Here is a 27,321-nt window from a genome sequence, read left to right as displayed (position 1 = left end):
TTTACCAAGGTACATGTCTTTGATTACACAAATTCAAAACAAATACTTCAATCAACAACATCAATACTTATTATAAGCCAAGCACTATTTTGGGCCCTGGAGATACAGTAGTGAATGCAACAAACAAAAGCCAAACAAAAATCCCTGTCTTTAGTGAGCTTAGTTTATTTCAGTTCACTCTAAGTACAAGTCTCCTAGATGACGAAGGTACTTTTCTTTGATTAGTTATCACCTATTCTGAAATATTCCCCTTGGAAAGTATGTCAGTAGCTCCATGAGATGCTACAAAGTATCTGGTGCTCTGTTCAGTGTTGTACCACCAGTGTCTAATACAGTGTCTGTTAGACACTCAAATGTATATTGAATCAAATACATCAAAGAGTTTTTTCTTTCTCAAAAATTTCTTTTGCCACCACATACTACATTTACATGCATACAGATATATGATAATAATACAATACAGGGTGTAAATTAAATTGGGTTGTAAACACCTTAGTATGAACAAAATTGAAAATGAAACCTATATGGCCCTCTATCTTTTCTGATTCTACAATAAAATCTGTTTTCACTATTGGATGTAAGTCCAGTGTAATACCTAAGTAAAGAAAGCAGATAAAATTCTATAAACTAAGTTTCTGTGGACAGATTTCAGAGGAGCTTTGAAAAAAAAAAAGAAACTTGGAAATTACACAGAAATCAGTTTGGTGTTATTAAAATCTTACATGTTTATATCAATTTACATTCCCACATTTGGAAACAATTTTAAACTCCCCATCCTGCTTTGCACCATTCTTGATCATCTTACCAGATGACGCTTCTTACAGAGAAAATAAGTGTATACCTCTAACCTGTCAGATGAGCTAGAAGTGCTCACCCACGTCACCCAAGGCCAGAATATTCAGGGGCTACATATGGTCACATCTACTCTGTTATAGTCTTAAAACAAAAGGAAATTAAACTTCCAGGTACTCAGGTATATTCACCATATCTCTAAATAGGAGAGCATCCCCCCCACCCTCCCATCATTCCAGACCTAGACAATAATTACAAGTTAAAATATAAACTATCCAGTATATGTTTTAACAACAAACCTAATAGCAACCCAAGGTAAGGGAGATGTGATAACTGAGGTCAACTGATGAATAAAGTAAGGTGGGGCCAAAGTAGGATTCTACTGTTCTTAAAGGATGAATTTTCCTTTTCCCATTCCTTCCTTGGACAAATACTGATTGAGCAGTATTTGTATCAGGCACTGAGCAAGGCAACAAACTGACCTGCCACCTACTGTCCACTACACAGATCTGACCTTCAGCCTATCTAATCCTCCAAGTTTCCTTCTCCATGCTTGCCTTCCTTCCCAGAGCCTCTTCTCTGGTCTCAAATTCTTTACTACCCTTCAATCTACTCTGATGCCTTTCTTGGCAGGTAGCATCATCACTACCGTCTATGTTCTGCAAGTGTATGACACAGTGCAGGGAAATTAATAAGACTTTCCACTCATATGATACAAATGCAGATTATATAGGTCCTGTCAAACAATTTCTCCTTAATCTTATCTAGAAAATCTATTTAAGCATCATTAATTACTATTCATTATCTAGAACACACCAAAGGTGGCCAGACATTCTCCTAAGTTTATAAACTGATTTATTTGGACTGAAGTTTGCTACATTTATTGGCAATCTGACCAAATATTAAGCCCATTTAACACATACATTTATGATTCTATAAGCAGAAATGACACTATGATAGTGTATTGATAGGTATATCTAGCAGGCATTGGCCAAATAAAAACTGTCTATCAGATCTATATAATGAAGTCATAGAAATTAGCTATGTTGCACCTATACTTATACTTTCAAGTAAAATATCGAATCTTCCTGATAAGCACTACACCTAAAGCAAAAAGTTTCTGCTATCACTTGCATGGTTAGGTGCCAATTTCTTAAAAACACTGCACAGTAAGTATTTCATATTTGCCTGCTCCTCTTCCTTTTTCCACTTTTTCTTTTATTTCTTTTTTTGTTTTATTTTGTTTTTAGAGACAGGGTTTTGTTCTGTCACCCAGGCTGGAGTTGGAGTGCAGTCACAGCTCACCGTAGCCTCAATCTCCTGGGCTCAAGTGATCCCTCCCACTTCAGTCTCCCAAGTAGCTGGGACCACAGGTGTGCACCACCACGCCCAGCTAATTTTTGTATTTTTTGTAGAGACAGGGTTTCGCTATGTTTCCCAGGCTCGTCATGAACTCTTGGGTTAAAGTGATCCTCCTGCCTCCCTTCCAAAGTGTTGGGGTTACAGGTGTGAGCTACCACGCCTAGCTCTACGCTTTCAGCATGCACATTTTTCTAAGTTCCGTGCTTGATGCTCTTTTCAAGATACGCTGCTCCTCTGGAGGATGTTACCTATTTCTATAGCTTCATCATCTCTACATAGATGACTACAGAAATTTGTACTTCTAGCCCTGGCTTTTTCTATTCTGCTATAAACTCTTATTTAGATGCCTATTAGACATCTCTGTTTATATATCCCATAATCTCAGCTCAGCCTCTGCAGTACTGAACTTCCTGTCTACCTTCCCAAACCCACTCATCCTTCTAGGCTCCCCAGGCTTGCAAAAGGCACTAATATCAAGAACAGAAAGTGATTTTCTTCTTGCCTCATACTCACCACCCAAATGCCCACATTGTTTCCAGTTTTTTTCTAACATATATTGTCCTCCTAGATTAAAAACAAAACAAAATGAGACATGTAAGTTCTGATGCCTAGAGCTATACCATCCAAAATAATAGCCTTAGCCACACGTGGCCATTTAAATTTAAGGTGATTAAAATTAAATAAAATCAGGCGGGCGTGGTAACTCGTGCTTGAATCCCAACACTTTGTGAGGCTGAGGCGCGTGGATCTCCTGAGTTCAGGAGTTCAACACCAGCCTGACCAATACAATGAAACCCCATCTCTACTAAAAATAGAAAAATTAGCTGGGCTTGGTAGAGGGCCCCTGTAGTCCTAGCTACTCAGGAGGCTGAGGCAGAATTGCTTGAACCTGGGAGGCAGAGGTTGTGTGAGCCAAGATTACACCACTGCACTTTAGCCTGGGGGACGGAGCGAGACTCAGTTTTAAAAAAATAGATAAGGAAATAAAATAAAATAAAATTGAAAATGTGATTTCTCAGTCATGCTAGCTACATGTCAAGTGCTCTATGGAGCTGCATGTGGCTAACAGCTACTGTATTGAACACTGTAGATACAGAACATTTCCATCACTGAAGAAAGTTGTATTAAACATCTCTGATCTAGAAAATAATAGCAAGCCACTTAAATTAGTAATCCAATTTTTTCTCAATAGAGTCCCAATCTACCTGTGTTAACCTTATCTTCTTCCAAAACCCCTATGCATGCTTTAGTAACAACTTAGTGGGGCCCACAGAATTAAGTTGAAGGCTTCACAAAGATGAGGTAGGCCTACACAAGCTCTGTGGAGAGGGATCATTAGGAGGCAAAGAAACCAAAGATTTAGAGAGAACAGAAATAGTTCACTAAAGCCCCCACAAGTTAGGAAGGGACAAAATTTTGGAGATAATACCTTAAGCCTTGGAGAAGAAATATGGTACAGTGGAGAGAGCATGAGCATTAGAGAGTCAGAATACTTCATCCAAATTCAAGTATCTATTTAGTTATAATGGACAGAAATCAAACTCAAACTAGTTTAATTTGAAAGGAATTGGTTGGCTTAACTGGCTCAAAGAATCCCACAGGGTGAGATAACTGAACCAGGAAGGTCTACTTTGCAAAAGGGTCTTTTTTTTTTTTTTTTTGTCAATCAATGAGAGCATGTAACGTTGCTCAGGTTGGCCTTGAACTCATGGCCTCACCTCCTCAAGCACCAGGACAACTGGCCAGAGCCACCGTGGCCCCCCTGCAAAAGGGTCTTTCATAGCAGCAAGGTCTTTAGCTTTCAAACTTCCTTCCCTCCTCAGAAACTTTAATATTTCTCTTTCCACTGAGTTCATCTTAATATTTCAAATGCATAGATTGTTCCTAACTCCTAATCAAACTAAAAACAGCTTACTTCCCATCTCTCTTTAACCACCAAATTTTTTTAGTGTGGTATCTGTATCCACTATCTCAACTTTCATACCAACTATTTTTCCTTTTTTTTTTTTTTTTTTTTTTTTTTGAGACAGAGTTTCATTCTTGTTGTTCACACTGGAGTGCAATGGCATGATCTCGGCTCACCGAAACCTCCACTTCCCGGGTTCAAGTGACTCTCCTGCCTCAGCCTCCCGAGTAGCTAGGATTACAGGAATGTCTTACCACACCCAGGTAATTTTTGTATTTTTAGTAGAGATGGGGTTTCATCATGTTGGTCAGGCTGATCTCGAACTCCTAAGCTCAGGTGATCCCCCCACCTCAGCCTCCCAAAGTGCTGGGATTACAGGCGTGAGCCACGACGTCTGGTCTTGTACCAACTGTTAATTAATAATTCTTTAAAAATGCACCACGTACCTCTGACATAACCACTGTTTTAGGCACTAGAGATACAAAAATAAAGAAAGCATAGTCCTTATCCTCAAAAAAAAAAAACAAAACAAAAAAACCAAAAACCCATTTTGGCTTCTATCTGACTGCTCAAATGAAACTGCACTGCCTAAAGTAGACAATGAGCTCTGCCTTGATAAATCTAATAATGTGTGCTTATGCTCCATAACCTTGCTGTATCTGGCCTTGCTGATCTTAGAAATCTCATCTTCTTGATACTACTGCAACTATCTCCTCTTGGCTTTCATAAAGACTATTTCTTCTCTATTTCTACCCCGGTGCTTGTGAAGTGGTTCCTTTATTTTTTTCTTACTACCTGCATTCTAAATGGCTCAACAACAGCCATCTCTTTTGCTGTACTATTGTTTCAGAAGGTGACTGACTACACAATTTATTATCTAAACAATTACAATTAGGGGTGAAAGGGGCACACTATTAATAATTATGCTGGCACACAAATGAAGCTGTTTGGGAAAAGTGAAACATACGGATTCCTGCTTAAAAACCTTCAATAGTTCTGTCTCCACGTCTTTAAGCATGCCATACAAAAACCTACTTTGAACTAATTGCCTCTATGGATTAAATTTCTATCTTTTTATGGCTGTCTCAAGGTCCATCTTCTCTCAGTACTCAGAGTACACTGAGACAATAGTATGTCTAATGAAGAGTCTCATTTGACTGCCTCCCCCATCTAACAGCAACCTCATTACATGTCCCTGGTCAAGAGTGCCCACAAACCACTCAAAAACCTCATTGAGAGAGATAAGAAAATGGAAACTTACTAAAGTCAAATAACTTGCATAAATTCAAGCAAGTGGTAAAACTGTGATTCTAATCAATATGGTTTGGCTGTGTCCTCACACAGATTTCATCTTGAATTCCCATGTGTTGTCGGGAGGGACCTGGTGGGAGGTAATTGTATCATGGGGGCAGGTCTTTCCCATGCTGTTCTTGTAATAGTGAGTAAGTCTCACGAGATCTGATGATTACTATAAGAAGGAGTTTTCTTGCACAAGCTCTCTTTGCCTGCTGCCATACACATAAGACATGATTTGCTCCTTTTTACCTTCCACCATGATTGTGAGGCTTCCCCAGTCACATGGAAAGAGGTTTACACCCAATTAAACCTCTTTCTTTTGTAAATTGCCCAGTCTCAGATATGTATGTATCAGGAGTGTGAAAATGGACTAATACAATAATCAAGTGCAAGGCTGGGAGTGGTGGCACACACCTGTAATCCCAGCACTTTGAAAGGCCAAGGCGGGCAGATCATGAGGTCAAGAGATCGAGACCACGCTGGCCAACGTGGTTAAACCCCATCTCTACTAAAAATACAAAAATTAGTCGGGTGTGATGGTGCACTCCTGTAGTCCCAGCTATGGGAGGCTGAGGCAGGAGAATCGCTTAAACCCAGGAGGCGGAGGTTGCAGTGAGCCGAGATCGCGCCACTGCACTCCAACTTGGTGACAGAGTGAGACTCCATCTCAAAAAAAAGGAAAAAAGAAAATAGACTAATATACTAATCAAGTTTTTGACATCTCCAAGTCCACATAGTTGGTGACTATCAGTATTAATTACAGATATGAATTCAATGAGTAGATTTTATCGAAAGGCTTATTAAAGCCTAATATTGTTCTCCATGCTATATACTAGCCCATTTGTGCCAAATACACTATTCTGGATGGGAAAAAAATGAAGAAGATCACTTCAGTCCTCTCTATAAAAACTTTTGATAGTTCCTCATTAAATAGATAATACAAGGTCCTTAACAGAGACCTGTTTTAGGGTAACTGTTTTTCTAGGCTCATCTCCCACAATTCCAGATGCAGGACTTATTTACCATTCCCCAAAAGGTCCATAATTTCACTGCTAAGGACAGAATTTTCTTTACCTGGTAAATTAGTGCTTATCCTCCAAAATCCATAGAAAATGTCACGTCCTTAGTTAAGATATTCACAATTACCTGAATAGACCTGGTCCTATTTTGAGTTCCCACAGTATTAATGATGTGCATTTATTACAACATTTATCACAGCCCTTTGTAATTTACACGTCTGTCACTTCCTGTAGTCTTGTGAATTCCTCCACAGCAGGTTTTTGGCTCTCCAGCCCTCCTATTCCATCTCGGTACCCTACTCGTCTAGAAGACCACACAGTAGACAGCACGTATGCAATAAATATCTATTAAATAAATAAATGACAAGGGACCTTTACTCAATCAAATACCTTCAGTAGCTTCCCTTAAGTGGAGTTAAAAGAACTCCACTGACTGTAAAAGATATTCCAACTACCCTGGCCTTCTTTCCAGGCTCTTAATGATCAGGCCTAGATGAAATTTTTGTAACTATTAACTTTCTATTTATAATTACCAGCAACTAGCTCCATTAGTCACTTACAATCCTCTGTAATGTTTTCCCAAACATGCTAAAGATATTCCTGTCTTAAAAAAACTCACAGGGAAGTCCTGTTCAAAATGTCTTTTCTCCTCTTCTTTGTCTCTTCAAATTCTACACACTCCTCAGCAACCAATGGTAATTTCAACTCATTATAAGACTTCCTATGACCTCTTGAGTATAATCTAAACTTCTTCTACATTCCTACACAAAAGACATTAAATATCAAAAACAATACAGCTAAAATAAATATGGCTTATAAGAATAACTTCGGTATAATGTAACAACTTTTAACTAAGTTACATAAATTCTTAATAAGCTGCCATCAAAACTGCAAGATAGAGTTTGTTCATTCAATCTACATATATTTACTGACTGTTTACATGTGCAAGTCATTAGGAGAGGACCTAAAAATATACTTGTGAAGATACAATTCCTAGCCTGAGGAAGGTACAGTCAAATGAAGGAAACATTATAAACAAGCAAATAAATACAAAAACATCATCAACTCTGTTAACTGCAATGAAAAAAACTAGTGGACATTAGAGAGACGGTAAGGGGTATTATTAACACACTGTATACTCTTTTATTATAGATAAGGTGGTCCAAGAAAACCTCTCTGAGTACTATTTAAGCTGCAAGCTCAGAGGTGAAAAGGTCTCAGCCTTGGTAAAAACAGGGAGAAGATCATTTCAGGCAGAAAAACAGAACTGTGCAAAGGCTCACATAACACCTATAATTAAAGTAAAGCAAATAAACTGAAACTGAGGAAGACAAATACCATAAGGAAATGGTTTTGGGGGAAAAAAAAGTAATTTACTAGTGGTGATTATTTACACAAAATAATAGAGGGAATCCACTTCTTATCTTCTAATCTGGGACTACAGCAAAAAACATAGGGAAAAAAACAATATGGATGTCATTCTGAGCAGAAGACTAAGCAGAAAGATTATCAAACATTAATAAATGTTCTTTAAATACTGTCATGAATGCATAATATTCCACTATACAGTTGTATCATATTTTATTTCCCTTCTAAATGGATATTTACAGTCTTCATATTTTGCAGTTATACATCATCATGTAGTAAACATGTCTCCACTCAAATCTCTGATTCTTTTCTAACAACAAATCCCCCAGAAGCCTTTCTACTGAGTGAAAGAATATAAATTATTTTAAGGGGTTTGATATTTATCACCAGTTTGCTTCCCAAGAGTGCTTGTGCTGATTTCATCCCCAACCGTAGATATAAAGAGTAAGTGGAAATACTGTAGATAAGAAGAATAAATAGACATCAAATAAAAAGTAGACATAAAATAAAGACCAATTTCTCATACCTTTGCCAACAAAGGTAATAATTTTAAGAAAATCTTTGCTAGTTGATAGAGGAAAAGCATTTTGTTTTTAAATAGCATTTTATATGATGTCCAAAATACTGCACATGCTCATGTCAGATAATATTACAAAATATACAAAAGCACACAGGAGAAAACAAAAATCGTCTGGGATTTAATCATTCAAATAATTACAATTAATGTTTGTGTACACATATCAAGTCTTTTTCTATGCTACATATTTTTTTTACAAAAAAGGGATCACACTATACACGTTTAACTTTTTGAACTTAATAAATTGTTTAAATTTTAATATCTACAGCATACCACCATATAAGAATATCACAATATACTGTTAATTATCATGCTGCTTCCAACTTTTCATTATTATTAACAATGCTGTGATAGGCACCCTTTGACTGAATCTTCCCACAGATCTTCCTTTACTTTATTAGGATAAATCAACAGCAGAGACACAGCTAAGTCCAAGAATTTGTACAATTTTAAGCCTTTTGATATGGTACTACGCAAATTATCCTCCAGAGAGGTTGTATCACTGAGTTCCCATATCTTCCACAACCTTCCCAAATGCTAGTATTAACAAAAATATCCCTTTGCAAATATGACTGGCAAAAATCAGCTTTTGTCATTTACATTTGCAGTTTAATTACTAGTGAAGTTGAAAATGTACTCATATTTTTATTATCCACTTGCATTTTTTCTCCTGTAAATTACCCATTCTGCTGTCCTATTTTTTCTTATAATGCCAATATTTAGTTTTTTTATTTGTATTACATTTAGTTACCATGTTTCCTTAGTCTCCTCTGGTATGTGACAGTTTCTTGGTTATTAGCTATGCTTTGTTCCTGATTACCTTGACAGATATTTGGGTTTTTGTTGCTGTTGTTTTTGACACAGGGTCTTACTCTGTCACCTAGGCTGGAGTATGGTGGCACTATCATGGCTCACTGCAGTCTTGACCTCCTGGGTTCAAGTGATCCTCCCACCTCTCACATAACCTACTGCTGCTTATGGTTAAAGCAAAAATCTTGTTTCTGGGAGAGAAGCAGAGAATTCTCACTGGCCCAGGATTCTGATACCCAGCAGAGGTATGCTACTGCTCAGGAAAGGGCAGATTAAGTACCACCGCTAAGGTTCAAATGCACAGGGACTTCCTAAAGCCAAGGCTGAACCAGGACAATCAAAAACCACCTATAACACCACCATGAGCCTAGCACTGAGTAACAAGCAGCATCAGTTAATCATTAGTGAAGAGGTAAAAATATGAACAGAGACACCCTCTCTGTAATAAGAGGCATGAAGGGACTGAGGAAAGCCAACAGTGGAACAGGAACACTGAAGAAAAACCATCTGGTACCCAAGGCTCCAAGTATAAGGTAACAGCAGCCCACGTACACCGAACATAACGAAACCAACATCAAAATCCAAACCCACCTCAACTCCAGACTAGGTTGATTCAATGTCACAGACATTGGCCTGATAGAAGAGGTATGCCTATGATCAGACATAAATGTCATCTACCTCAGTCTCTTACTGTTTTTCTATACATGATGTCTGCCATTAAACTAAAAATTACAAGACACACATAAAATAAGACACACACACACCCATACATGTACACACACACATTACCAAGAGATAAAGCTATCAACAGAACCAGATTCATTTATGACCTAGATGTTGGAAATATCAGTTAGGGGCTTTAAAATAACTATTCTGTCAGTTTTCTCATCATTAGACTGGAAGAAAATCTTTCCCTGTTTTAATCACTTCAAAAGATAACTAATACTCTATGGTAGGTGCAGTGGCTTATGTCTGTAATCCCAGCACTTTGGAAGTTTAGGCAGAAGAACTGCCTGAGGCCAGGAGTTTGAGATCACCCTGAGTAACACAGCAAAACCTTACCTCTACAAAAAAAGTGTTTTTTTTTTTTTTTTTTTGAGATGGAGTTTTGCTCTTGTTGCCAGGCTGGAGTGCAGTGGCTTGATCTCAGCTCACTGCAACCTCCACCTCCTGGGTTCAAGTGATTCTCCTGCCTCAGCCACCTGAGTAGCTGGGATTACAGGCATGCACCACGATGCCCAGCTTATTTTTGTATTTTTAGTAGAGACAGGGTTTCTCCATGTTGGGCAGGCTGATCTTGAACTCCCAACCTCAGGTGATCCACCCACCTTGGCCTCCCAAAGTGCTGGGATTATAGGCTTGAGCCACCGGGCCTGGCCAAAATTTTTTTTAATAAAAAATAAATTATCTGGGTGTGCTAGCTCACACTTGTACTCTCAGCTACTTGGGAGGCTAAGGGAAGAAAATCACTTGAACTCAGAAGTTTGAGGCTGCAGCAAGCCACAATCATAACACAACACTCCAGCCTGGAAGACAAAGAGCCTTAAAAAAAAAAAAAAAAAAAAAAAGATAATCCAGACTCTAAAGCAACCACTAAAAATGTATTGTAGGGTTCATAATATCTGATACTTTCCTGGATTCTGCCCTACATGCCTTTTCTTTTCTTTCTTTTTTTTTTTTTTTTTCTTTTGAGATGGAGTTTCACTGTTGTTACCCAGACTGGAGTGCAATGGCACAATCTCGGCTCACCGCAACCTCCGCCTTCTGGGTTCAAGCAATTCTCCTGCCTCAGCCTCCCGAGTAGCTGGTACTACAGGCGCGCACCACCAGGCCCAGCTAATTTTTGTATTTTTAGTAGAGACAGGGTTTCATCTTGTTGACCAGGATCATCTCTATCTCTTGACCTCGTGATCCACCTGCCTCAGCCTCCCAAAGTGCTGGGATTATAGGTGTGAGCCACCGCGACCGGCCGTGCCTTTTCTTTTGACAAATTTTGATCTATCTCCTTTAGCTGTAATAAACCATAACTGTGAGTATAACCGCTTGCAATGAGTTCTGTCACTTCTCCTAGTGACAGAATGAATCCTAAAGGTAGTTCTGGAAATCCTGAACTTGCAACTGATGTCATAAGTGAGGGCTGATTTGTGTACTGCTCAAAAACTTTGCATCTGAGTAACTTCACAAAGTCCTTTACCAGAAATGTATCTTGGAAGTATTTTCTTTCAATCCATGGTGTGTCTTTTCATTCTCTTAACAGTATCTTTCTCAGAGTAGAAGTGACACAGTTTGGCTGTGTCACCACCAAAATCTTATTTTGACTATAGTTTCCTTAATCCCCATTTATTATGGGACAGACCTGGTGGGAGGTAATTCAACCATGAGGGCAGGTTTTTTCCATGCTGTTCTTATGATAGTAAGTCTCACAAGATCTGATGGCTTTATAAAGGGCAGTTCCTCTGCACACGCTCTCTTGCCTGCTGCCATGTAAGATGTGCCTTTGTGCTTCCTTTGCCTTCTGCCATTACTGTGAGGCCTCCCCATCAATGTGGAACTGTGAGTCCATTAAACCTCTTTCCTTTATAAATTACCGTCTCGGGTCTTTCCTTCCTTCCTTTTCTCTCTTTCTTTACTTTCTTTCTTTCTTTCTCTCTTTCTGTCTTCCTTTGTCTTTCTCTTTTTTTTTTTTTTTCTGAGTCAGAGTCTCGCTCTGTCGCCCAGGCTGGAGTGCAGTGGGATGATCTTGGCTCACCATAACCTCTGCCTCCTGGGTTCAAGTAATTCTCCTGCCTCAGCCTCCTGGGTAGCTGGGATTACAGGAACACACCACCATGCCCAGCTAATTTCTGTATTCTTAGTAGAGATGGGGTTTCACTGTGTTGGTCAGGCTGGTCTCAAACTCCTGACCTTGTGATCCTCCTGCCTTGGCCTCCCAAAGTGCTGAGATTACAGGCGTGAGCCACCATGCCTGGCCGTTCAGGTATTTCTTCACAGGAGTATGAAAATGGACTAAGTTTTAATTTTAACAAACACCAATGTCAGTTTTTGGTGCTGTATTTAAAAAGTCATTGCCAAACCCAAGGTTACATTGATTTTCTTCTATTTTTCTTCCAGAACTTTTATAGTTATATATCTTACATTTAGGTCAATGATCCGTTTTAAGTGAAAGGTATAAGGTCTATGCCTAGGTTCATTTTTTTTGCACATGGACTTTGATCGTTCTAGCATCGTATGTTGAAAAAAACTCTCATTCCTCCATTAAACTGTCTTGGCTCCTTTTCCAGAGATCAGGTGACATATTTGTGTGGGTCTATTTCTGGCCTCTTTATTCTGTTCCATTTATGTGTGTCCATCCTTTTGCCAATGACATATTGTCTTGATTACTGCAGCTTTATAGGCCTCAAAAATCAGGTGATGTGAGTCTTAGATATGGTTTTTAACAATTCTTGAGTCTATCTTTTAAACGTATATGTTAACATTATCATTTTTATTCTAATTACTAATAAGGTGGTCTTACATTTGTCACTCTATTATGTTCACTGCTCTTCAACACTATCTCTTACTGTTTTGTCTTTTGCTAATAACAATGCGGACATTTTTTTCCCAGTAACATTGTAAATTTTTTTTTTTTACCATTTATTAATGCGGCAGAAAACCTGTGACTAATTTTATGTATAGCTCATTGTATCACTCTCTTTTTTGCCTCTTGCCCGGATGCTTATATGTTTTTTATTGACTGATTAATTGAATTATTGAAACTGAGTCTCCCTCTGTCATCAGACTGGAGTGCAGTGGTGTGATCTCAGCTCACTGCAGTCTCCACCTGGGTTCAAGCCATTCTCCTGCCTCAGCCTCCTGAGTAGCTGGGACTAGAGGCATGTACCACCACAGCTGTAGTATTTTTAGTAGAGATGGGATTTCACTATGTTGGTCAGGATGGTCTTTGTCTCTTGACCTTGTGACCCATCTGCCTTGGCCTCCCAAAGTACTGGAATTACACGTGTGAGCCACCATGTCGAACCTAATTTTTGTATTTTTTAGTAGAGACCAGGTTTCACCATGTTGGCCAGGCTGGTCTTGAACTCTCGACCTCCAAAGATCTGCCCACCTCGGCCTCCCAAAGTGCTGGGATTACAGGCATCAGACACTGCTCCTGGCTCCTTACAGTTTATTTTTAATCCTCCTGAAAACTTTCAATTGTAATACTATATTTGATACCAACATCTTTGTGAGTTTTGGGACCCTTGAGAAATTTTAAATAATTTCTTTTAAAATTCTAATGCAGAAGAGTACAAAAGATGATCTAAGATCCTGTGAAAGCTTCCTTATTTCCTCTACCTCTAGGTCCCTGAAGTCAAAGTGTATTTGAGATTAAATCTGAGACCTACTTCTTATTATATAATCTTAGGGAAGTAATTTAACCTCTTTACCTCCATGTTCTTAGGAATAACCACCTAATTAGATTTAATTAGATAAATCATGAGGCTTTAATATAGAATCTGGTACTCAATATATATTTAGTTATTATTATTATTATTGCTGACATCTCAGTTGGTTTTCTTCTATGTCAATCAGGTATTTTTTGCCTATTTTCAGAATCATTAAAAAAAAAACCCATGAGAATAAAGAAAATACTATCTAATATTGTTTCCTTTCTCAACTTTTTCGAAGTATGATTTTTTTTTGTTTGTTTCTTAAATATCAGATTTCCTTCTTTTATTTTGCAGAATTTCTTTCTTTCTTTTTTTTTTTTCTGAGACCAAGTTTCACTCTTGTTGCCCAGGCTGGAGTGCAGTGATGCAACCTTGGCTCATTGCAACCTCCGTCTCCTGGGTTCAAGCAATTCTCCTGCCTCAGCCTCCCCAGTAGCTAAGGATTACAGATGCCTACCACCACACCCGGCTAATTTTTGTATTTTTAGTAGAGACAATATTTCTTCATGTTGGCCAAGCTAGTCTCAAACTCCTGACCTCAGGTGATCCAACCACCTTGGCCTCCCAAAGTACTGGGATTACAGGAGTGAGCCATCATGCTCAGTCGTATTTTGCAAGATTTCTTAATAAACTTCCTGATGGCTTAAAAAATTTCTGTCAATTATTTGAAAGTTGAGAAATCTATCCAGGTTTGATGTTTGCTAAGAAAAAAGTTAAGTAAATTCTAGGTGGTCTCTGTCCACCTAGGTATTATTTGACTTTTTTTTTCTTTAAAGACAGAGTCTCACTTTGTTGCCTAGGCTGGAGTGCAGTGGCACTCTCCGCTCACTACAACCTCCGCCTCCTGGGTTCAAACGATTCCCCTGCCTCAGTCTCCCAAGTAGCCAGGACTACAGGCAAATAACACCATGCCTGGCTAACTTTTTTTTTTCTTTTTGTAGGGATGGGATTTCACTGTTGGCCAAACTGGTCTGGAACTCTGACCTCAAGTGATCCACCCAGCTCAGCCTCCCAAAGTGCCAAGATTATAGGCGTGAGCCACCATGCCATGCCTGACTTTAAACTTTATCCACACAAGCCAGATCTAGTATTAAGCAGCCACATAATACTATGGCTCTCATCTATTTGGGGGATTGAAGATCCCTTTGAGCAAATTAAAATTGTATACTCTCCAGTGCACACAACTTTGCTCCCAGTTCAGTTTGTCATGACTGGTAGTCAATTTGTGCATCTAATGTAAGGATCCCCTGATGCTGATGAACTAAGGTGCTGATAAACTAAGGAAGATCTTCTGACCTTGTTGTCTTGTTCCATACACATGTGATTGGCAATCTAATCCTACATACTTTGAAACAGAATATAGTTCTTCCCTAGTCAAAACCAGGACCCAATCAAGAGTTGTTTAAGCTGGTGAATGGTTTATTAAGCTGTTCTCTTTACTTTTTGTAAATACTTGAAATTTTCCACAATAAAAAGCTTAATCTGTGTGTCTGTCTAAAGTAAAACCTGAGAAAAGGCATACCACTCCCATGGATTTGCTTCTGTTTGCCCCTGCTCACCACTGCTTCATCACATCTGAAAATGTACCATAACCAATCCACTTCTGTCACTGTCTTTACGGAACTGTGGTCACTTACCAAGGGAAGTAGAGAGGTGATGATAAGAGAGATGGGAGGGAAAAAAAACAGCCCTGGATGTTGCAGATAGCAGTTGCCACACGGGGGCCAGGGGAGTGGGGGTGGAGGGGTGAAGCTGTCAAGTTTTTGGTTGGTAAAGATCCTACTTCCTTAAATTTGTAGGTATGAAGTAGAGAAGGGTAGAAATTTACCTTTTTCCTGCCTGTCCCTGCTATTCTGTCTCAGGGATCTATTTTCATTTTTACTCATGGAAATTCCTCCTGTTTCCTGGCACATTTTAATCTGTATTACCAGTTTATATTTTTAGTTTTGCTTTTTTGTGTCTTTTCCCAAATTTGACCAAAGCATAATAGAGAAAATTAAGTTGGGTCCCACTAGCTAACTGCCATCAAAACTCAGGCTTCCCGCAGTTGATTTTTTGAGCCCAAAAGGTTCTAAAATAATCTAGCACATATTCAACCTGGGAAAGGCAGATAAGTGGAAAGGACAGCTTCTCATTTGCTCTTGCTCCTTTCAGCCTTGAGCCACACTACAATCTTACATAAACAGAAATATGCCTATTGATATTATTGAGCACATTAAATACAGCACAGTAAAAAAGAAAGTGGCATTTTTCTCTCAAGGAAGCTCTAATCCAGATTAACAATGTTGAAAGACTTCCAACAGATGTGAAGTTTAAACTGAAGCACTGTAGCAACTGAGAAAAGAAAAAAACTTTAATCTGAGGAATGCAAGTCCTTTTAAATATCAAACCCAAACAGACATTAAAATGAGACTACAATCATGCCTACTCCCCTACTTTCAGCTATGTGTTCATCTCTTGAAACTGTCTGCTTGTAGCCACAAGTAGCCATAAATTAGCTTAACAATCCACATCAGGCATGGATTATATTCAGGAGATCAGGAGTTCAAGACCAGCCTGACTAAGATGGTGAAACCCTGTCTCTACTTAAAATACAAAAATTAGCCAGATGTGGTAGCAGGCGCCTAATTCCAGCTACTCTGGAAGCTGAGGCAGGAGAATCACTTGAACCTGGGAGGTGGAGGTTGCAGTGAGCCGAGATCGTACCACTGCACTCCAGCCTGGGTGACAGAGCAACACTCCATTTCAAAAATGAAAAAGTCTCCAGATATTACGAAATGTCCCCTAGGGTCAAAATTGCACTTCACTAAGAACCACTGAGCTACCAAGACAGTACAATATTGGCATGAAGATATAGACACGTACATCAATGGAACAAAACAATCTAGAAACAGATCCTCAATTAGTCAATTGATATTTGACAAAGGTACAAAGCAATTCTATGGGAAAAGATGATCTTTTCACTAATTGTTGCTGGAATAATTGGATATTCTTACGAAACAGAAATCCTTCCTCTCACTCCATATAGAAAAATTAACTCAAAATTTATCATAAGGCAGGACGTGGTGACTCATGCTTGTAATCCTAGCACTTTGGGAGGCTGAAGCAGGAGGACTGCTTGAGCCCAAGTGTTCAAGACCAGCCTAGGCAACACAGGGAGACCCCATCTCTGCAAAAAATCTAAAAATTAGCTGGGTGTGGTGGTGCATGTCTGTAGTCCCAGCTACCTGGGAGGTTGAGGTAGGAGGATCGCTTGATCACTTCAAAAGATAGTAGTAACTGGGTCTGAGTCCAGGAAGTCAAGGCTGCAGTGAGCTGTGATTGTGTCACTGCACTCCAGCCTGGGTGACAGAACAAGACTGTCTTGGAAAAACACAAAAAACAAAACTTATCATATACTTAATTTTTTTTTTTTTTTTTTTTTTTAGATGGAGTTTTGCTCTTGTTACCCAGGCTGGAGTGCAACGACATGATCTTGGTTCACTGCAACCTCTGCCTCCTGGGTTTAAGCAATTCTCCCGCCTCAGCCTCCCAAGTAGCGGGGACTACAGGCGTGCACCATCATGCCCAGGTAATTTTTGTATTTTTAGTAGAGATGGGGTTTCACCATGTTGACCAGGATGGTCTCGATCTCTTGATCTTGTGATCCACCTGCCTCGGCCTCCCAAAGTGCTGGGATTATAGGCGTGAGCCACCGTGCCCGGCCCCACAGACTTAAATTTAAGAGCTAAAATTAGAAAACTTCTAGGAAAGATCTAGGAAAATACAAGAATATAGCAATGTAAAACTTCTAGGAAAATATGAGAGAAAACCTTAGTATTATTGGCTTAGGCAAAGATTTACTTTTTTTCTGAAGAAAAAGTAAATTTATTTTTATTCTTTCCTTTTTTATTCTGAGACAGGGTCTGACTATGTTGCCAAGATTGGTCTTTAACTCCTGGGCTCAACAGATTCTCCCACCTCAGCCTCCCAAGTAGCTGGAACTACAGGTTTGAACCACCCTGCCTGGCTCAGATTTCTTAAATAGGATACAATAAAGCACAAATTATCTTTTTTAATTGAACAATTGCACATTAAGTGATACAATTTAGATGTTCGTCCACCCTAAATCCCATGCTGAAATGTAATTCTCAATGTTGAAGGTGGGGCCTGGTGGGGGTGTTTGTGTCATGGGGGAGGATTCCCTCATGAATGGCTTGGTGTCATCCCTTCGGTAATGAGTAATTCATATGAGATCTGGTTGTTTAAAACAGTATAGTACCTCCCTGCATCTCTCTTACTCCCTCTCTTGCCATGTGACTTTCTGACTCTCCTTTGCCTTCTGCCATGATTGTAGGCTTCCCAAGGCCCTCACCAGAAGTAGATACTGGCACCATGCATCCTGTACAGCCTGCAGAACCATGAACCAAAATAAACCTCTTTTCTTTATAAATTATCCAGCCTCATGTAGTCCCTTATAGCAACACAAACAGACTAATGCATCAAGATAAAAACATGTCTGCTCTTCAAAATCTCTTAACATTTTTAAGTTAAGAGAAGAAAAAGACACATGATAGTTTGGGAGAAAATGTTTGCAAAATATACATGTGATAAAGGACTTGTAACATGAATAAGACAATAACAAGACAACTCAATAAAAAATGTGCAAAAGATTTAAACATTTATGTAATCAAAGAAGATATGCTGATGGCAAATATGCACATGAAAAGATTCATAATATCATTAACCATTAGGGAAATACAAATTAAAACCACACTGAGCACCAAATTCACTTGAATCACTAAAATGGAAAAAAAAAACAAACATCATACCAAGTGTTGGCAAGAACACAGGGCATTAGAACTCTTACACACATTGCTGATGGGAATACCAACTTGTACAAATACTTCGGAAAATATTTGGTAATTGCTTATAAAGTTAAATATACACTTACCATATGACCCAGCAATTCCACTTCTAGGTATTTACCTTAGAGAGATGAAAACTTATGTCAACACATAAGCCTGTATTTGAGTTCATAGCAGTTTTATTAATAACAGTCCACAAGTGAAACAACAAAAATGTTCCATCAACTCATGATTGGATACACAAATTGTGGTATATCATATAATAGAATACTATTCAGTAATAGAAAAGAACTACTGATTCACACGTGAATGAATCTTGAAAACACTATGCTAAGTACAAGTACAAGAATCCAGACACAAAATGACATTAATAAAATATCAGAAAATATTCTATATGGCCAAAATCAATTATGATTTTAGTAGCTTGTTTTTGCTGTACGAATCATTGACACAATCTTTTGTTATTTATTTATGTATCAGTTCTCCTTAAATCCATTATAAACCCTCTGCTATAGGGGTTATTTTGTATCTCTGTGTGGTACTTCATAATATTAATAGTAACACCTGGCATTCGTGTATCAATGCACAGGTTTCATAATTCTCATCCACTGAAAAAACTGGCATGTGGTATGCATAGTGCAATGAAGAAACCTAGGTTCAAATCCCAGCTGACTATGTGTATGGTCTGTTAAGTCATTTTACCTTTATGAGATTCACTTTTACTCATGAAACTAAAAAGCATGGATCAAGTGGGGAAAGACAGTGTTGGGGACATAAGAGATGGTACAATCAACAATTCTAATGCATGTAAGACTATTAAGGACAGAAACCTCCAGAGAAGTGAAGGGCCAAAAGTTATACTTGAACTTGATTTTCAAAGAACCAAAGACTGAGAAAGTAGAATCTCATGACCTTTCTGATCTGGATTTTAAGCAGGAGATACTGGAAAAGTCACCAGAGAGATAACTAGTTTGTGGCTCACAACAAACATAAAAACATCCACTTTTGATCCTGCAATGCAGTCAGTCTTCTTCTATCACTGGGAATAGGATTCAATAAGCACTGAATTGTTCACCTAGACATAAGAGAAATGAGCTATTTTAGATTATCATAAAACAGTTTAATTTTATTCTTCTGGTGTGTTGTGGCCATAGTAATCCATCTCAGTAAGAGATTAATCATAGGTTCAGATATTTGGTATGTGTGCTTGGATGAAAATCTACAATTGGTGGAATTACAAATGCCTAGCAACCGAAAGTTAGAATCACTCAAGGGACATATGGTAGCCCTAAGAAGCTTCATTAGGGATTTGCTGTATACCTACCATGTGCCAAAAACAGGCACTCTGCTAGGCAAGGTCACCTGCTTTATCATTTAATCCTCACAATACCCCTCCTGAAATTGCATGATGTCTCCCATTTTAGAGATTAAGAAAACTGACATTTTGAAACATGACAAATTTGCCCAAGAAGTCACCATTAGTATGTGACAAGGCTAACATTTAAACTCAGACCTATTTGATTCCATGTCCTTATTATGCTACTTAAAACCTATTCTCATTACATAAAGCCCAATTTCCAATTATTGAAGCTAGCACAATTCCTAGAAAATAGTAGGCTTTTATCATTTTTTTCCCCCTGCTTCCAAGAGGAAACAGATATTATCTCCAGCTACCAGAGGGAAACCTGAAGCTTGTATATAAAGTGATAACACAAGTTCTTGAATCTTGGAATTCCTAGCCCTTGTGCTGCATTAGCATTCCACTGATATTCATCATGACTAAGATGAGGAGGAAGAAAAGGTGGAGGAGAAAAGTGCATGCAATAAGACCACGTGTTTTCATTCTTTGAAAGCCTACATGTATTTATTATCTATTATATATATATATATATATATATATATATATATTTTTTTTTTTTTGGTAGAGACGAGGTTTCTCCAAGTTGGTCAGGCTGGTCTTGAACTCCTGACCTCAGGTGATCCGCCTGCCTCGGCCTCCCAAAGTGCTGGGATTACAGGTGTGAGCCACCGTGCCGGCCTTGAGTACCTATTAAAGGTCAAGCACAGGGCTTGGCACTGGGATATAACAGTGAATTAAAAAAAAAAAAAGAAGAAGACACAGTTTATTCCCCTAGAAAAGTTTCACCCTAGTGTGAAGATACTGGCAGTGAAATAGACAATTAAAATATAGTGCAGTAAATACAGAAACGGGATAGCACAGGGTGCTACAGATGCACAGAGAAGACAAACTAAACCCAGAAAGGTAGAGGTAGGGTTACCAGATAAAATATAAGACACGCAATTAAATTTGAATTTCAGATGAACAATGAATAATTTTTTAGTATAAGTATGTTCCAAATATTGCCCTCTATTCACTGTATCTGGCAACCCTCAGTCTGGGTGATGCTTAGAAAAGCATCTCAGGATAAATGATACCTAAGACAAAAAACAAACTACCCTTACTTGTCCCCAACAAATCTGGACCCTGAAAAAGTATGTTAGTTGCTGCTCTGTGGAGACGACCATGTGACAAAGATCTGAGGCCGACGGCAGCCAGCAAGGAACTATAGGCTCTTGCCAATATCCATGTATTAATATGTGAGCTACCCTGGAAGGACATCTTCCAGCCCTAGACCAGCATTCAGATGACTACAGACCTGGCCAACTATTTGACTACAACCTCATTAGGGACCCTGAGGCAGAAATACCTACGTAAGCCACTCCCCGATTCCTGACCCTCAGAAACCGTGTGAGATGAATGTTTTAAGCTGTTAAATTTTAGAGTAAGTGTTATGCAGTAACAGAAGGTAATGCTCTGCTGATCAGAGGAGTACTGTGTTCCTTATGTATGGGCCTACACTCATTCATTTACTGGCCATGTGGAGTCACCATCATCATGACCTCAGCAAGAATGAGGTGGTGGATCCAGAGGGGCTACAGCTGGGACTATCAGTCATTTTCACCTCCCACCAGTGGGAGATCTGAATGGCACATTTCCATGGCCACCATAAGATTACAAAAAGTATATTAGTTACAGCATGTCCTTTCTGAAACAAAACAGTAAGAACCTTTCAAAGACAAAATAAAAAAAATAAGTACAGCTTAACCACTTGAGAGAATTGTGTGAAAATGAAAATACAAGCAAAATAATAAACAAAATTAGTAGAGCTAGGAAATCTCTAAAATCTTGGATTAACTCATTCTTAGCTTGATTTCATGTACGCTAAGAATTGATACCACTCTGCCAACCAAGAAAATACTTTGTTCCTGGGTGGGTTGTTTTGTATCTGTTATTCAGAAAGGAATTTTTGAAACCTAAGGATAATGTGCAACTGGGAAGCTATGAACTGTGGTTAATCAACTAATCCAGAATTTCTACAAGTACTCTGGTGAAACAATCTGAATGCTACGAATTCCATAAATGATTTTATTCCAAAAGATAAGTAAAAGTAACTACATTTCAAACTATATTATGAGAACAGAAAAATGTCAGAGAAAAACTGTATTTCCCTAATAATACAGGATGAGTTGAGAGGGAATGGTAATACCTACAGAATTATGTATGGCTACAGGGAGATGCTAGAAGTTTTCCTCTTTGACCACAGTCCTGGATTCAGTTCCTTGGTTTTATAAAGTTCTCCATCCATACCACCACAGAGTTTCTGCTATTATGACACTCTTCCCCAGGCCAGTTCAATACCAATCGAGCTCGTTATGTGTTTGTGTTAGAACCCTGTAAGGTCTATGTTCCAGATAAACCAGATGTCACTTTTCCCCTTATGGCCTGCAAAATTTTTTTATTTTTATTTTCATTTTTGGGAGGAAGGGAGGAAGGCAGGAAGGGAGGGTAGGAGGAAGGGAAGAAGGCAGGAAGGGAGGGAAGGAGGAAGGGAGGGAGGAAGGAAGGGATGAAGGAAGGGAGGGAGGAAGGGAGGGAGGGAGGAAGGGAGGGAGAGAGGGAAGGAAATCAAGCAATGAGAGAGACATTGAATGGCCTGCAAAATAATCACAATTATCTTAGAAGATCCCAAACTCAAATTTCAAAGAAATGGAAATAAGGATATTGCCTTAAAGGGTTTACATCTCCACTGATTATAAAGCCTGATCTATCCCTTGTTTTCTAGAAATTTTGTAAATTAATATTTTTATTCAATTCTTAAAATGTCCAAGTCACTTTAAAGATATCTTGATAACCCTTGATATTGAGAGAACCCAGTGATCAAACAAATAAAATCTAGACCATCTCTGAATTTAAATACCTGATAGTGAACTGTTTTTACTCACAACACTGCTGACACCAAATAGGTGGGTTCGTTTTTTAAATCACACCAACCAATTCTCCAATTCTTCAGACACCAATTAGGTGTCCAACAATTCAATACAGTTCTAATAGTAACTATCTGGAGTTAGCCCAGACCTCAAAGACTAAGAGCTCAGTCCCTTAAGACTGCCCCCCCACTTAAGATGCTAGCCACAGATGACATGCCAGGCTATTCCCATTTCTGCCTACAGACTACAAATTTGAGGGTTCCCACGACCCCACCTCAGATTTAATAATTTGCTAGAATGACACAGAACTCAGTAAAGTACTTTACTTATGATTACTGGTTTGTTTAAAAGTCTACTACAACACAGAAAGACAACAGCCAAATTGAAGAGCATAGGACAGGGCAATGGGGTAGGGGTAGGTGGTGAGCGCACAGAGTTTCCATGCCACCTCTGGGCATGCCACCCTCCCAGTACCTCACTGTGTCGACCAACCCAGAAGCTCTCCAAACTGTCACTTAGGGGTTTTTTTTGTTTTTTCTTTTTTTTGTTTTTTTTTTTTTTGAGACAGAGTTTCACTCTTGTTGCCCAGGCTGGAGTGCAATGGCGCAATCTCGGCTCAATGCAACCTTCCCCTCCCAGATTCAAGTGATTCTCCTGCCTCAGCCTCCTGAGTAGCTGAAATTACAAGCATGTGCTACCACATCCAGCTAATTTTTATCTTTTTTTTTTTTTTGAGATGGGTTTCGCTCTTGTTACCCAGGCTGGAGTGCAATGGTGCGATCTCAGCTCACCACAACCTCTGCCTCCTGGGTTCAGGCAATTCTCCTGCCTCAGCCTCCTGTGTAGCTGGGATTACAGGCATGTGCCACCATGCCCAGCTAATTTTTGTATTTTTAGTAGAGACGGGGTTTCACCATGTTGACCAGGATGGTCTCGATTCCTTGACCTCGTGATCCATCCGCCACGGCCTCCCAAAGTGCTGGGATTACAGGCGTGAGCCACCGCGCCCAGCCTAATTTTTATCTTTCTAGAAAGTAGAGATAGGGTTTCACCATGTTGGCCAGGCTGGTCTCAAACTACCAACCTCAGGTGACCCACACGCCTCGGCCTCCCAAAGAACTGGGATTGCAGGTGTGAGCCACCACAGCCAACACATTTATGGGGTTTTATAGAGGTTTCTTTATGCAAGCATTTCATTAAATCATGGCCATTAATGATTATCTAAATCTCCAGGCCCTCTCTCCCTGCTGGAAGTCAGAGGTGGAGTTGAAAGTTCCAGTCCTTGGTCTTTCTGGCACCAGCCCCCATCCTAAAGCTACCTAGGGGCCCTTAGCCAACAATCTTTTCATTTGAGTAGAAGACACTCATTACTTTGGAGATTGCAGGGGCTTTAGGAATTGTGTGCCAGGAACTGTAGACAATGAACAAAATTTATGTTTTACTATACACATTGATATTATAGAATAAAGCAACAGTTACTCAGCTATTTCTCTATGGTAATCAGTAGCAGTGATATATATCTGCTTTGATCAATTCTATATAAATCAATACATGTATCAAACAAGGCTCTGAAGTTTCAGGCTTAAGCCCCATGCAATGGCTCGTGGCTATTCCACAACATATGGTTAAGATTTTCCCAGCTACTCGGGAGGCTGAGGCAGGAGAATTGCCTGAACCCAGGAGGCGGAGGTTGCGGTGAGCCGAGATCGTGCCATTGCACTCCAGCCTGGGTCACAAGAGCGAAACTCCGTCTCAAAAAAAAAAAAAAAAAAAAAAAAAAAAGATTTTCCAATGACTGTATCAATGTTTCCTAACAAGTGGGTTGTTTCACAGTGAGGTCTAAAGATCTGGACTGAAAATATCAAGAAAAGCTTCATAAACTGGCCAGTAAAATAATCAACCACCAATGGTCAAAATAATATATGACCTACTTCTAAAGGATTAGCTGTCTTTTCTAATGCCACATTATTAAATTTTACAATTCAGAGTAGAAGAGAGTTATGAAAAATAGCATTCAACAAAACTGTTTAACGTCATCTAGGAAAACAGATGCTACTGAGACATAGTGTCACTGTTCTCTCCACCTTTCTTTTTTGTGACACAAGAGTCTGCTCTGTCACCCAGGCTGGAGTGTAGTGGTGCAATCTCAGCTCACTGCAACCTCCACCTCCCAGGTTCAACCAATTCTCCTGCCTCAGCCTCCCGAGTAGCTGGGACTACCAGGATCTGCCACCATGCTCAGCCAATTTTTTTGTATTTTTAGTAGAGACAGGGTTTCACCATGTTGGCCAGGCTGGTCTCGAACTCCTGACCTTAGGTAACCTGCCTGCCTCAGCCTCCCAAAGTGCTGGGATTGCATAGTCATGGGCCACTGCACCTGGCCCCTCTCCAGCTTTCTTTTCTCATATTTGGAAATTCTTTTTATTTCCCTCCTCTTAAAACATATTTTCTTCTAGTTCTTTTTGTTCATAAGTAATCCCATATATGTTGTAGAATTTTTTTATCTCATGGGTACATCGTAAGTAATATAAAGATACACAAACTTTGCTTCTTATTTTAATGGGTACTTGAATAATCAGATTCTCCTAAAATAAGTACCACATTTTTAAAAAACACTAAAATGTATATTCGTTTTCAAGTCATTTTACAATTTTACCATTCTCCTTTCTGACTTGTCTGTATGAGGTTATCTTGAGAGAAAGTTCCATTTTGAAAATTTTACTAACAGCAACTTTCTTGAACTCCTTGCCTCAAGTGATCCTTCCACTTCGGCCTCCCAAAGCACTAGGATTATAGGCATGAGCCACTGCACCCAGTGTAACAGCAGCTTTCTCATATCCATCCTAAATACCCCTTTTAAAATTAGAGATCCAAAACTGGTGGCAGAGGACAACAAATAGAAGCTCCCAACAATACCAAAAAAGAGAAAAACCCAACAGTAGAATTTTTTCATTATCTTATCCATTCAACAAATACACAGTGAGCTCCTATGAGATAGGAACTGTGCTAGGAGGTACAAATCCCACGCTGTCTCAAGAGCCAGCCATTACAATATGATCTTACAATGCCAATGAGGTTAGCAGCATCCTATATATAAAAGTGTGTGTGTCTGTGTGTGTGTGTGTGTGCACGCTCATGCACACGTATGCATGCACACCTGGACAATTTTTGGGTTGTTCTGTGCCTTCACCTTGTTCCAAAAACTCAGACAACAGCAAGAATGAAATAAATTCTGAGAACTACCCATGGAGGGTTAGGAATAAGGTACCAGTAGATAAAACAGAAAGCCAAGATGTTAAGAACATTTCAAAGTTTTTAAAGCTCTAAAACTAACACAAACATCTGAGTAATACTTTACAAATATTATCTTCAGTCTAGCAGTGTTCCTGATGACAACAGCCAACAGTGATCAACTTACTTATTTGTCTTTGCCAAAAAATTTCAACTCAGTCTACTGAAGGATTTTCATGAGAATGTCTTTAATTCTATAGCTGATGCCAACAGGAAAATAACATTCAGTTATAAAAATATAATTCAACTCAAACTAAATCTCATTAGATATATTACAGGACATTATATTAATGCTTGAGACTTACTTTAAAAATTAAATGTATTCTATTTTTAAGTTCCATACTCATAACCTTGGATCACATTATAATATCCATTGATACATTTTATGAAATACTTCCTATAATTAGGCTCCTTGAAATAAACCTAAAATATATCTGACACTGAGATGCCTGTTACAATGTTTTAGCATAATTTACACTAAAAAATACAGGAAAGGCTCTCAATTCATTAATCATCTGGGAAATACAAATTAAAGCCACAATGTCTTACCACTGCACACTCACTACACTTAGTGTAAGAAATCAGCAGATGAAAAACATTGTGATGGTTAATTTTTGTGTCAACTTGACTGAGGTAAGGGATGCTCAGATAGCTGATAAAACATTATTTCTGGGTGGTCTATGAGGATGTTTCTGGAAAAGGCTAGCATTTGAATGAGTAGAGTGAATAAAGAAAACCACCCTCACCAATGGAGGAGGGCTTCATCTAACCTGTTGAAGGCCCAAATAGAACAAAAAGGCAGAAGGGAGAATCTGCTTCTAAGCTGGGGTTTTCATCTTTTCCTGCCTGTGAACACTGCCACACTGGCCTCTGGCCAAGAATTGGGACTTGTACCATCAGCCCCTTTAGTTCTTGAGCCTTCAGACTTGACCTGGGACTTGCACCACTGGCTCCCGTGATTCTCAGCCTTCAGACTCAGACTGAATGACATCACCAGCTTTCCTGGTTCTCCAGGTTGCCAACAGCAAGTCATAGGACTTCTTGACCGCCATAATCTTATGAGCCAACCTCTATAATCAGCCACCTGTGAGACAGCAAAATCCACCCCTCCTCTTCCTACTCCTTCTCAGTCTACTCTGTATTAAGATGACAAAAATAAAGACCTTTATGTCAAACTACTTCCATTAATGAATGGTACACATATTTTATCTTCCTGAAGATTTTCTTAATAACAATTTATTTTCTCTGGCTTACCTTATTGTAAGTATACAGTGTACAATCTATAAAATACAAAATACAGGTTACTTAACTGTTGATGTTAAGGCTTTTGGCCAACAGTGTTAATTAACCAGTA

General features: G+C 39.0%; 1 protein-coding gene across 25 annotated transcripts in view; it reads right to left on the bottom strand.

The window, feature by feature from the left end:
• Positions 1-27,321, bottom strand: part of TFDP2 (transcription factor Dp-2) — a 174,827-nt gene that overhangs the window by 66,861 nt on the left and 80,645 nt on the right. For 7 of the 25 annotated variants that reach the window (XM_054246950.2, XM_054246951.2, XM_008983732.5 and 4 more), the window contains exon 4: positions 18,494-18,528. The exons of the other annotated variants lie outside the window; for them this stretch is intronic. The gene's annotated coding sequence lies outside the window, so the exon portion shown is untranslated. The remainder of the gene's footprint in view (positions 1-18,493; positions 18,529-27,321) is intronic. 25 annotated transcript variants of the gene reach the window in all.

The sequence above is a fragment of the Callithrix jacchus genome, chromosome 17 (assembly GCF_049354715.1).
Source record: "Callithrix jacchus isolate 240 chromosome 17, calJac240_pri, whole genome shotgun sequence".
Classification (NCBI taxonomy): Eukaryota; Metazoa; Chordata; class Mammalia; order Primates; family Cebidae; genus Callithrix; species Callithrix jacchus.
The sequence above is the reverse complement of the archived record's forward strand: the minus strand, read 5'-3'. Positions and strand labels throughout refer to the sequence as shown.